At 36.8% G+C, this 14,120-nt stretch overlaps 1 long non-coding RNA gene across 1 annotated transcript; it reads right to left on the bottom strand.

Annotated features, from left to right (window-relative positions):
* Positions 1-2,389: 2,389 nt before the first annotated feature.
* On the bottom strand, positions 2,390-4,723 carry LOC308690540. The gene is made up of 4 exons (XR_014030161.1): positions 4,689-4,723; positions 4,518-4,565; positions 4,159-4,268; positions 2,390-2,610 (listed from the first exon to the last, which is right to left on the bottom strand). It is a non-coding gene; the product is annotated as an uncharacterized lncRNA (long non-coding RNA).
* Between the last annotated feature and the right edge of the window lie 9,397 nt (positions 4,724-14,120).

The raw sequence follows: 14,120 nt of genomic DNA, 5'->3' as shown, positions 1-14,120 counted from the left end.
TACATACCTTATCCATCTCTGCCTTAGTTTGATTTAACTCACTAGTTCACAGCTTAAATGCATGCAGTAGCTTCTTAATTACATTGTAATCACATAATATTACACAGGTATAAGCTACGTAAAATAAAGTGTATCAAGAATGTACTTAAGTGTACTTCATGTGTATCTATAAACCTTATTCAACTCGGCTTGTTACACATGTGTAACAGTAGCTGCCTATTACATGTGTGTAATTACAATCTGTAAGTACAGGCTGTTCCATAACTTAGTTACATGTTAAGTACATTTTGTTACATGCTATTACAACGTCTATTACTAAGTACCTAATTAAGTAATTACTCTGTATCAAGGGCACCGTAAAATAAAGTGTTACCGAAGTTTATAATGCATTATGTGAAGGCTAGGTCAAAGAGATGTGTCTTTAATCTAGCTTTGAACTGACAGAGTGTGTCTGTGTAACCGGTGGTTCGTGACACCAGTTATGTTTGCGTTGTGTAGTGTAGCAGAGACAGACACAGGACAACAGGCGGCAGTTTCACTGGATTTTTTATCTGATGTAAAGAAACAAAAGCAGCCTCTGAGTACAAATCACCCTTATTTTGCTCTCTTCTGTGCATTAACAATGGCAAGAGCAAGAAAAACACAGAGAAAACATACCTGATGTAAAGAAACAAAAGCAGCCTCTGAGTACAAATCACCCTTATTTTGCTCTATAAAACAAATGTGATGTACATTTAATCACCATGTGCTTCCATCTCCACTTATAGGCCAAAGACAAAAATATAACTTAAAAGGGACAAAATGACAAAAATAACCACACAGGTAAGTAAAATAACAGAATACACATAAATTGCAATGAAGATATAAACATAAAAGCAACAATTAAAATATAGATTAATGAAGATTAACAGGAGCCAAAAATAACTCACCTCTTCCTTGCATTAACAATGGCAAGAGGAAGAGGAGGAGACAAAACAGGAAATTATGTAGGCTCATGATGACATCACAGCAATTAAAGGGGAAAAATGCTCATTCAGGAAGATACACCAGATATATGAAAAACCATTGTGTGTGAATTATAACAAATACACGTTTTAACAGAACACTTTCTGTACCTGTTACAACTGCTTCCCGGACAATGTTAGGAAGATTGTTCCAAAGTTTTGGTGCTAAATAGGAAAAGGATCTACCGCCAGCTGTCGATTTTGATATTCTAGATATTATTAACTGGCCGGAATTTTGAGATTGCAATAGACGTGTAGGACTATAATGCGTTAAGAGCTCACTCAAGTACTGCGGAGCTAAACCATTTAGTGCTTTGTAAGTAATCAGCAATATTTAAAAATGTATGCGATGTTTAATAGGCGGCCAGTGCAGTGTTGACAGAACAGGGCTAATATGGTCATACTTCCTGGTTCTGGTAAGAACTCGAGCTGCTGGCGTTAGTAATCGATCCATAGTAATCGATTGTCGAGTTCACGCGCGTGATCATAGGTACTAAACCTATGCGCGTGAACTCGACAATCGATTACTGTGGACTTCGACCGAAAACAGGATGTAAATACAGGTATGTGCGCTGGCTGAATAAACAGCATTTTTATTCATATCTTTCACATCTACACAGCAAAATCAGCAGTGTTAATTCAACACCTATCGAGTTAAATTCAACACTTTAAAAGTGTCTATATTGGTCCACACTAGATCGAGTTAAAACTACACTTTTCAAAGTGTTAAATATTTAACACTATGGCAGAGTTGCAGCAACTCTCTAAATAGTTAAAATTTAACACCAGTCAACACTGGTTAGTGTTGAATTTACCCAACACCAGTGCGTAGTGTCAAAATTCAACACTGGTTAGTGTTGAATTTACCCAACACCAGTGTGTAGTGTCAAAATTTAACACCAAATGTGTGTTTTTCTTTCAACACTACAGAGTTGTTGCCATATTAACACTACATAAGATGTAAAGTTTAACATAAAATGCAACTCTTGTAGAATTGATCTGTATTGATTTGTAATACTATTAGGAATCAATTTATACATTTCAGGAGTGTTAAATTTGACTCAATCTTGCTTTTTGACAAAAGGAATCTTTTCAGAAATAAATGCAAAGCATTTAACCTATTGATAACATTGAATGCACATCAAAACAATCCAGAAAGTTAAAATGTAACCTTAGTCGGGGATCATATAGAATTCTGTTCATTGTAAAGTTAAAAATAAAGGCAAAATGCAAACAGTTGTTTTAACAAACTAGTTTTTATTAACAAACAAGTCCCTTTACATCATAGGTTAACTTTTAAAATAAATGAAGGCAAAATATAACCATTTCTGTCATCAGAATTATGTGAAAGCTGCTCATCAAATGATCTAATACTTAAAGTCCTGTACATGTCAGTGAATGTAAGTCCTGTGTCAGTGAAGTTGAGTCAATACCTTCGACTTTGCAACAGTACAGCAACAACATTCAACAGATGAAAAACAGTTGCAGAATATGAGTGGATCAGTTGTGTCCAGTTGCTAACAGTAAAGTTCAGTGCATAGTTGTTTCACAGAGCAGGAACGGCTGTGCAGATCCAACTTTCTCAAAATCCTGGAGTGCTGGTTCCCTAAACAACACAAAACCAGACCATTTACAATTAATACTATGTGTTTTATAAATACAGCAAGTTTATGGTGGAAAAAGTTCAATCATCTTAGACTTTCGTGACTCAAACAATAAACTATTTTGGTTAGATTAACTAACCAGTTAGACTTGAATTTACTGATTTCCAAGTAAATTAAAGACTTAATTCATCCAAAAATGTAAAATCTGTCATTATTCACCCTTTATGTTGTTCCAAACCAGTAAAAGTTTTGCTCATCTTCGGAACACTTAAAGGGATAGTTCGGCCAAAAATGATATTTAACCCATGATTTACTCACCCTCAAGCCGTTCGAGATGCATGTCAATCTTTTTTCAGACGAACACATTTTCAGTTATTTTGGAAAATGTCTTAGATCTTTCAGTGGTTATAATGTGAAGTAATGGGGTCCAGCTTCTTCAAGTCCAAAAATGTGCATGCATCCTTCACAAAAGTAATCCATCCGGCTCCAGGGGGATAAACGAAGGCCTTCTGAGGGTAATCCGTGCGGTTTTGTCGAAAAATATACACATTTAAAACTTTATAAACGAAAAGAACTTGCTTCCGGCAACGGTCGACGCGCGTTCACGGAGATGGATGCTGGCGTATGACGTAGGACGTAGCGTAGGAAGCATTGTGACGTAGAACGAACGTGACAGCGCAGCCAGTAAATATGTATATTTTTACAACAAAACCGCACGGATTACCCTCAGAAGGCCTTCGTTTATCCCCCTGGAGCCAGATGGATTACTTTTGTGAAGGATGCATGCACATTTTTGGACTTGAAGGAGGTGGACCCCATAGCTTCACATTATAACAACTGAAAGATCTAAGACATTTTCTAAAATAACTGAAAATGTGTTCGTCTGATAAAAGATTGACATATGCATCTCGAACGGCTTGAGGGTGAGTAAATCATGGGTTAAATATAATTTGGCCGAACTATCCCTTTAAGATATTTTTTATAAAATCTAAGAGATTTCTGTCCCTTCATTGACAACCTATTCAACTATCACTTCCAAAGCCACAGAAAGGTATAAAGGAAATCATAAGTAATCCATGTGACTCAAGTGGTTTAACTTCAAAAAAATTTATGAAGCAACAAGAGTGCTTTGTTTGCACGAAAAAACAACAACAAAAAACCTCAAATTTATTTACAAATTATTAATCTTCGATGCACGCTCACTTAACAACGCATGTTGGAAATTAATATTTAATAAATTAAGTGGTAAATGTTTTGTTGCTGCAAACACAGCACTTGCGTAGTTTAATAAAATGTATGTTAAACCACTGGAGTCGCATGAAGTTCTTTAATGATGTACCTTTACACCTTTCTGGGGCTTGAACGTGGTATTTGCGTGGACTGTCAATGGAGGGACAGGAAGCTCTCAGATTTCATTAAAAATATCCTCATTTGTGTTGTGAAGATGAAAAAGTCTTACATGTTTGGAACGAGATGAGGGTAAGTAATGACATAATTTCCAATTGTAGGTGAACTAGCCTAACCCTTTAGGAATAAATTTAGACACACACCTTAAGAAATCTCACTAAATAGTCAGCTGATGGAAGAATCTTTGTTCCCTTCTTGTGGCTTTGTGATGTTGGAGGCAGGTGATGGGCAGAGATTTCCCAATCAGTTGAGTCTAAAATTAAAAAGCAAGAAAACACCTGTCAAATCATGAAAACAATTGGTTTGAAAACTATTTTTATTTAAGTAAAAGGAAAAGGGGGGAAAAAATACTTTTGTAAAGTAATTTGACAGGACAAATTCAAAATGAGTGTTATGAAACACAAAAAAATCTAGTTATACCAAATAGCAACAAGCTATGATTATTTTTTATGTTTATACACATGATTATCTCATAATGTTATCTGTAAAATCTGACCCTCACCAGGTTCTGTACAGCCTTTAAAGACCAGCTTGGTGCAGCATAATGCTCCTAGCAAACACAAATAGCAAAATCAATAGCCTATCCAAAAATCAATAGCATATCCAAACATCGTCAAAAATTGAATCTGATAAATACATTTTCATAAACATTTAATCTTAAAGAATTACTTACACATTCTAAGAAAAATTGTTTTTCAGTTAACGTTGTTTCAGTTAAGGTAAGTTAGGTGTGCTGGCAAACGAGAGTAAAAGATAGTTTAAGGATAAATACATTATGATATTTGCACATCACAAATATTGTAATAATAAAACAAAATAACATTATAAAATACATATTGTAAATGAGATAAAACACTTACTCAGTGTTTTCACCGTTAAACTCTGTGCAAACTCCGTGTCTGCACTGCGTCATGAGTCAAAGAAGATGCAGGGCATAACGTTAGTCTGTGAGAAAGGTTTAGGCGCGCACATCACATAAATATCGTAAAAAAACAAACAATATAATGCCATGTTGTAAATTAGGTTAAAAACACTTACTTTCGGTGTTTTTCCTGTTAACGTTACAAGCAAATCTCGTCGTCAGCTCCGTATTGAGTCAAAGATGTCGCCTTTAAGAAAGGTTTCGGCTCGTTTAAGCGCGCAGAGCATTTAAATATTGCTATAAATCAATATGTTATAAAATACATATTGTAAATTAGATAAAACACTTAACTTACTTTGGAAGGTTTCTCTGTTTAAAAGCAACCTCATACTGGTCTGCTCTGCATCGCACGTCAATAAAAATGCCTTTCTGAGAACGGTTTAGCCGTTCACAGCACATAAATATTGAAATAAAACAATATAATGCAATAAAATGCATATATAAATGCGATAAAACACTTATTTTCTGCGTTTTCCCTCCTCGTATGCCTTGCATCGCGAGTCAAAGAAAATGGCGACTGTGAAAAAAAGTTCCAGGAATCCAGGTCGTTTCGTCGCGCCCAGCGCATAAATGTCCCGGATGTAACTAATTACACTCTCTTGGTGTTCTTTAGATTTAACCAAATTTAACTCTACATATTTTCACCAGCCAGAGTGTGCAGTTTACACTAGCAGTGTTAATCCCTTGAAATTCAACACCAGAAAATTAACTCTTTACTCTAAGAGTGCTTAACACCAGGATTTCAACACTGGAGATTTTGCTGTGTACTGCAGTCAGATTAACCCACGTTCACCCCGAAGGAATCACTCACATGACCTGTGCACTTGTAATGACACATAAAGGATGTTAAGAGGCTAAAAGCAGGTTTAAAACTTGCCCCATTGAAGTCAACAGGGTGCAAATTTTAAAAACAGGATAACACGGTGTAGGCAACACAGATTTTTGTCGTTGTTCTCTGTATTGACAGCACTCCAAATGTACAAAAAAATGAGCTCAATGTTAAAATTGACCGGAGTTCTCCTTTAAGCACCAACACTTCAAAAGAAGTACATTTAAAACTTGATTTCTTAGTGGTTTTGAAAATATTACTATAAATTACAGCAACACCTCCCCCTTTGCCTTTCAGACGAGGTTCATGTTTATAATTATAGATTAAGATTAAGATAAATAAATAAATAAAGATTATAATTATTTATAATCTTGCGGGGTGGACTCATTTAAAGTAATGTAACCGTTTTGGTTTTAGCCAGGTTTCTGTCAAACACAGCACATCTAGATTATAGTCTGTAATCATATCATTAACAATGAGTGTTTTTGGAGTAAGCGATCGAATATTCAGCAACCCAAGCTTTAGCATTTGCTCATCTGTATTATATCTGTTTTTTATTTGTTGAACATCAATTAAATTTTTAACCTTTGATGGGTTTGGACATTTTTTGGATTTCCAAATTTCAGCACCTTTAAGCCCAGGCATGTGAAACAGTGATCGTGGTCATCACATGAGGATAGGAAACGGCCGCATCCAGAAACACACGGTTTGAATGACGTCTTAAAAAAGATGCAGTGTCAAACCGTGTATGCTCTTTCAGGAAAAACTGCTCTCTCTGGTGCTAAAGCACCCAGGGATGACCGCGGCTATACACAAACAGGATGATAGTGCAAGTCTGATGTGAGCACTCACATTCTCATTGAAGGCCTAACATTCTGAGCTGTGAAAACAACTGTTTTGCCACTCTCTGTGAGATTGTCTTTGTTGTAACACCAACACCAGTTTGAAGAGGCGTTCTCCTGGAGAAGCAGACTCGTGTGACCCCTCCACCCGGGTCCTACTCTGCGCAGGCCTTGAATCCAGGTCTCTGTACCCGCACAGCGACTACTAGCTGGCCTCTGTTACACTCACCCCACTAAACCTCACTCCCATCCGGGTCACGGCACCAATGTAACCCCTCCACCCGGGTCCTACTCGCTCCGCTCTGTGCGGGCCTCGAACCAGGGTCTCTGGCGTGAGAGTCAGGCGCTCTGACAAAGAGGCTAAAGACTGCAGCCCCTAGCGTCTGTCGCTACAGAGCCTATGGAGATCAGAGGAGTGAGGTTTACTCGCACAGCGTCTACTAGCTGGCATCCGTTACACTCGCTTTCTTCTTTTGAAGTTTAACACTGTCAGAAGATTGTAGAGCAGGAACAGTAGAACCGCTTGGCTCCAAAACGAAAGACAAATATGTGACGCACCTGCTGCTCGTTATATGCTTGCGCTGCAAGCAGAGCAGCTGATGCAATTATCACATGCCAATGTGCACTGGCTCTTTTTAATACTTCCGAAGTAGATTGATCTCTCTAGGCGATCCCAATTACGTCATCACGTCGACGTAACGTCGAACGTGAATGACTGATAAGGAACACCTTGTTCATAGCTTTGTAGAATCTTTTTCTTGACTCATTATTTTAATAGAATGTTAAGACATTTTTGTACAAAAGTGGATTAACAGCAAAAAGCAACAGAATCAATTCAGTTTACCAATGTTACAACCTAGTATCCTAGTAATCTTGCAGTTTGAATACATTTTTGGCAGAATATAGCATACAGTATACTGTGAAATAGGGTACGCAGTAAGCAATATGCTAGTATTCCATCCTATAAATGCCTATGTTTCTGGAAATGTAAGGATAATCATATCTTGTCAAATCTGTGACACAATTTTGTTTAAGATCAGCCCTGACTCTGATTAGCACTGCCTATTTATACCATATCTTTATCCACCATGCCTATTTAATCTTTATAGCAGCAGATTTTGAAATGAGATTAAATCACTAGGGCAGCATGTGGGGCCATATTCCCCGGCTAATTTCTTCACAGCTGCTATTAGATTTCACTGCTGTGCGGTATTACTCCAAACCCCCTAGAGAGAGGGAAAGAGGGCCCAAGAGCTTCTACACACCCACAAATGCACACATACACTCACAGCCATTAGCTGTGCTAGGCTTAGAAACCGATTGTGGATAGTGGAGTCATTTCAGCACCATTAGTGAACCTTTCTACCATTTCATGACTCAAGCCTAATCACTGGCTGCCGAAGTGTGACTGAGGCGTGCAGAGTGCATCGCACTGCAAGATAGCACTAAAATTAGAATATGTAGCCAGCAGGCAAGATAGCTAGACACATACCAGTGTCATACATCCTATTGTCCACTGGAGGGCAAAGTACACTCATACTAAAGCTGTCAATATCACAACAGTTTGTTAATTGAAGGAATGTCAGGTAGTGGATGGACACTCCTTAGTTTACAACAGTAGTTTGCTCCATTCACACTTAACATGCATCAAGTTGTCTTAGAGACAAGAATACATCCTCAAGTGCATAGACACTACTTATATAATCCTTCAGATGCATGCCCATAATGCATTACTAATGAGTACAAAAGCTTTCATCAGGTACTCATCAAGAGTTTATCTGGGCTTATTAGATGAATTTATGAAAAAAGCACACTCAATGTAGAAGCTATATAAGAGGTGACCTGTGTCAGAAGCAACCTTGTAGTTTGAACAAGGTTTTGAACAAAGGGTTTGTTTTCATGACAAGACCATCAAAGTCTATTAGCATCACAAGCTGGGATATGAACAGATCAAAGCTGTGGCTAAATAAGCATGATAACTGCAGTGTGCTATTCAGTATTAAATTTAAAGTTAATATAATTTTCAATGCACTAAATTGCAACATTATCATTAGCATCAAACAATTCCCCACAGTATTTCAGTCTTACTGATCATTATATCTAGTGGATTAAGACTTAACGAGTTAAAATAATTTGATAAGTATGCAAAATACCAGTATCATAATTCTTAGACTCATGCGGAACCATTCAAAAAATCCCTTTCTACTTGTCAAATAAATTCAACAGACATGAGAAATGGTCATTCAACCTCTTATTCGGTTACATAAAAGTTAAAATGAACACAATACAACATACAAGCTGATAAGACATGTTTCAGAAGAAGGATGCAACATAAGTACTAAATATAATGCAACACAACAATAGATCAATAATGTACTGTAGCACACACTGTTGCCAAGTGACTGTGATAAAATGTGGGTAAATAATTTCTTGTTTCACTTTATGGAAGTGTTCCTCTTCACAGAATCACTCCCATGGGGAAATCAGCCCCTTCCTGGCTTCATTTAAAAAATGCTTTAGCTATATTTAGACGAGCTCTTGGTAACATTTCTATGCTGCTTTGTTTTCTACATGCAAATAATACCCTATTCTTTCCCCTTGTCTATATTAACTTCTATGACCTTTTTGCAGATCCTTTCTAAACAATTACACAAAGAAATAATTGATTTTCACTCTCTTGATACAGTTAACAAATCAAAGTTAAAATTAAAATCAAGTGTTTTACATGTGCCTTAGTTTGTTAGTCAGCACATCAAAATAAGTTTACTTAAAACTTTAAAGAGGTTATTAAAACATACTTTTAAACTACCTAAGTGTGTTAGGAAACGGTCATGAAAGTGCACTCTCTTTAAATACACTTAAGTGGCCTTTAAGTTCATTAATATTATATTATCTGCAAGTACAGTTTTTAAAAAAACATACAGTAACAATTTACTGAATGTATGCAGGTACATTTCTCATACCCCTTCGTTTGAAGTGTGGTCCCAAAAAATCTTCGTTTCAAGGGCTATCTGGCCCTTCCCCCTACCCCTCCAACCAAAAGAGAATCGAGACAACCCTACCCCTTCACGGGAACGCGCAAAACGGAGGGGTAGAGCCAAGGGGTAGGGGCAAGGGGTGAATTGGGATTGAGCCTAAGAGTCTATTTCCCCTATACGCACCTGACTAACCTGAGGTGTCAGGTTACCTAATCGACACTTACAAATGTATTCTCTACTATAGGCATTATAAAATAATTTTTAATGCATTAACTATGCCTTCTATTTTTACCTTATAAGGCATTTTATGGTCTCATGAATAATTGTAACCACAGTTATAATACATTATACTGTAATAGGGCACTTATATTCATTAGGCACACCTTTTGAAAAGTGTAATAGACATTAATTAAAACACATAACAAACAATCAATTTCAGATGTATCTGCAAATATTATAATGCATTTTAACTTCGGTTGCAATTAAGAAATAATGCATTATAACATACATTATTAATACCTTTATAATGCATTATACATAAAGGCTTTCGGTAAAGTGTTACCCAACATACTTTTAAGATATGAAAGTACGCATTCAGTACAGTAAAGTGCACTTCTTTTTCACAAGTGGCATGTTTAATTTTCTTACAGATTTCCTGGTCTGAAGCTTTTGTCTACTCCAAACCATCAACATTTCAAAATATAAAAAACTGAAAGGTCTAGGATACCCTTTGATATGTATATTCCAAAAAAAAAAAAGATACAAAAAAGGAGCAAAAGATGAATCAGACAGAATTTGCATAAGGACAAATGTCTGGAGCTGTAGAAACGCACTACTCCCTCGGTTTGAGCCTGGATTCAGAATTTTAGTCTGTAATGAGCTCAGTGCTAATCCTACACACCCACATATTTTCCTTCAAGGAGGACATTCCCTGTCCAGTACAAGTGAATGCATTGTTTACAATCAATTAGCAAGCACAGAAGCCATGACCAATTAATTTATTCCAAAGTGGCTGTTGCCCATTACACCACCTTTTTACACTGACTAAAAACTACTTTAGAGGTAGAATCTAAACCTATCCCTAAATGCACCAGTGACTGGACAGTTCTTTTTTTCCTATCACCAATGAAATAGCTCTCACAGGCAATGCTCATGAAAATTTCTTGTGAGTCATTCAATTTGGGTGTATTTTTAGTTAGGCAACATTTTGAGTTCAGGGAACTGTTGGTAAACATACACCTCCAGTTTTAAAGAACCAGCTGTAGACCTCATTTCCCACTAGCTAAAAGATTACTTTTATCCTGAAATCCATTTCCATAAGTTGTGGATATTTGGTTGACCCTGATTCAGAAGAGAGGCTTTTCCCTCAGGCAAGTGAGTAGGACACTACCAAGAGTAACCATGGTGATGTGTCAGTAGAACAATGGTTATGTTCTTGTACGACAGCTCTCTTCTTTTAGCATATTGCAAAACCACCTACTTCTACTTCTGTGGATCAGCTTTTGCTTGACATGCTTTTTACTGTATGGTTGAACAGATGCAGCATATAAGATAACAGGGTGGATCTCATGAAACATGTCAAGAACACACCCAGGTCGTTTTTCACCTCAAAATCAAAAGAAAGAAATAAGAAGTTAGATTTATTAAACAAGATTTAAGCCATTTTAAGGACCATTAAGCATTTTAGCATTGTGACACTATTTTTATGACATTTATGACATAAATGTCTAATTATTCCAATCTAAAAATGAGATCCAAAAATCTAATTTTCATTACTGTAATATATATTATTTTAATTTTGAAGCATTTGTTTGTGTAATATTGTGATGGTAAATCTACTTAGATTGATGAACAAATTGTTGTATTGCAGTATTTATTGCTGTATTAATAACAATGTATTACAGTGATGATAATCTAGCATTCTTTAACAAATGCATTATAGTAATGAGAAATTCTAATTGTCAGGGAAATTGCAATGCAAAAATCAATTGTTGGTAAAAAATAAATAAATAATTTTTTACATCATTTATGTATAATGTGATCATTTTATTTTTTCATTTGTTTCTGGAATAAAATGTTACCTGGATGTGCTTTTTATTGTGTTTTTTATTACCTTCTCTCTCTCTCTGGCTATTTCTGCTTTCTGAATCATTCCATGGTTCAGTTGCAGTTGTTAGACCGTAAAAGTTAAGAACAAAATGTATTTTGCAGTGACTGCCTTTTACCATCTCTGCACTCTTTTCATCAGACAGTCACACTATCTTTATAAAGCAATCAGTGAATGTTGAAACAATGAATCAGCTATTCTGAATGTCTTAGTTATAACTAATGCAGCAAATTGCAAGAATAATCATACAGAGAAGCTATGCAATTATTCTTTTCTCATTAATGGATAAACTTGAATTATTCTTTAAAATTCATAGTCAACTCCTGCTGGTTTTCTGCAGAAATATGTCAAAACACAGAATCTCTCATTAAGAGAGTAAAAACAGTAGTGTAAGTGTAACGAATGAAGTCCACTGAAGGCAAGAAGTAGTGAGAACCCAATGCAATTTATTCCAAAACGTGATCAAACATAAAACAAAGGCATGACGAGGCATTGAACTCAACAAGAACATAAGCTTACATGACATAACAGGAAACATTCAATACTTGACAAAGACACAGGGCAAACATGTGGGCTAAATACACAAAAGACTAATGACAAGACAAGGGACACCTGTGAACAATTAAACAATGACAACATGACACAACAGACAAGGGAACACATGGCAGGATCACATAACTAGAACAGGGGAATCACATGACAGACAAGAACAAGGAACAAGAAACAAAACCCACAATGTGACATAGCCCCACCTCTATGGGCGGCTCCCGATGTCAATCAAAACCAAAAACACAATAGTTCTGGAGGGTAGTGGAGCGGAGTCTTGGGGGAGGGATGGAGGGCCGGGCTCGTGCAGGGGAACTGGCACTGTAACAAATGAAGTCCACTGAAGGCAAGTAGTAGTGAGAACCCACATGCATTTTAACATGGCGGACCCGGGCTGTGCAAGGGATGTGGGCGTCGCCGGCAGTTCGGGGAGCCAGGGCAGAGCAGGCTGTGCAGGACTGACATGAAGAGACTCAGGCTTGGCAGCAGCCATGACAGGATCTGGCGTGAATGTGCTGGTGAGCAGTGTGAGCACTGGAGTTGCCAACATTAGAGCGGGCATCACGTGAACTGGCTCAGGCTTAGAGGATACTTTGAGCTTGCGGGGCTCCTCATCCGCAAAGCCCACAGTAAATGACGAGCCACACAATTAAAAGGGCACAGTCAATGTATTGAGCCAGAGTGTAGTGAGGGGTATTGCCAGGCATGCAGTAATAAATATGATCATCCAGTCCATGGCGAAACATGCCTTTCAAGACATCGTCACAGTCCATCCCCTGACAAAACTCCTCCACGTAATCCTCAATAGGACGGCTACCTTGGCTGAGGAGGAAGAGATAAATTGCTGGGTCCATGTTGGTCGAGTATTATGTAACAAATGAAGTATACTGAAGGCAAGTAGTAGTCAGAACCCAAATGCAATTTATTCCAAAACGTGATCAAACATAAAACAAAGGCATTGAACTCAAAAACAAGAACATAAACTTACACAACATAACAGGAAACATTCAATACACAAAAGACTATTGACATGACAAGGGACACCTGTGAACAATTAAACAATGACCCAATGACAACATGACACAACAGACAAGGGAACACATGGCAGGATCACAAAACTAGAACAGGGGATCATATATGACAGACAAGAACAAGGAACAAGAAACAAAACCCACAACGTGACAGTAAGCTTAAACAGTGTCACTGACCTCCAGTTAATCATGTTTTGTAAGTACACCAGTCTCCAAAACACAACAAAATGATGTTATTATTTTAAATATATGACATAATTTTGTTGTGTTTTGGATACTGCTGTGCTTACCAGCATGACCAACATCAAACTAGCATAAGCCATCTTGGAATAGCATGTATATTTGGGTTGGTCAATATATATTCTGTTATTTTATTAAATGTAATAACAGAATATATTCAAGAATTTTCTTTTGGAACTCTTAGGAAAGTATTTGAAGAATGTAGCAACTTTTTGGTTCATGCAATAATAGTCAATGTGGTTTAAAACAAAAATCTTCTTCCGTAGTTGTATTTTGCAGAAGAACAACAATACAATAATAAGTTGAGTAAATTGACAGAATTTTCCTTTTTTGATTAACTCCCCTTAATTGTTGTTTCATAGTTCATGGTTTTCCTGTGCTGTCTCTAGTTCTTTGGTGTCTATGGATACTAATTAGTTTTCACCTGTTCCTTGATTCCAGTAATGATCATCTCACTTTATATTGTTCATTCTGCGTCACACATTATTTTTGGATTAAATTACACAGCCAATATGCGACATTTGAGATGAGGGATTTTTCTTATGGATGTATCTAAGATATCTATATATTACAACAAATTAGCATACACAGATACACAAAACTGTTAACT

The sequence above is a fragment of the Scardinius erythrophthalmus genome (genome assembly GCF_964197995.2).
Source record: "Scardinius erythrophthalmus genome assembly, chromosome: 5".
Classification (NCBI taxonomy): Eukaryota; Metazoa; Chordata; class Actinopteri; order Cypriniformes; family Leuciscidae; genus Scardinius; species Scardinius erythrophthalmus.
Note: the sequence above shows the minus strand (reverse complement) of the source record. Positions and strands in the feature narration are given on the sequence as shown.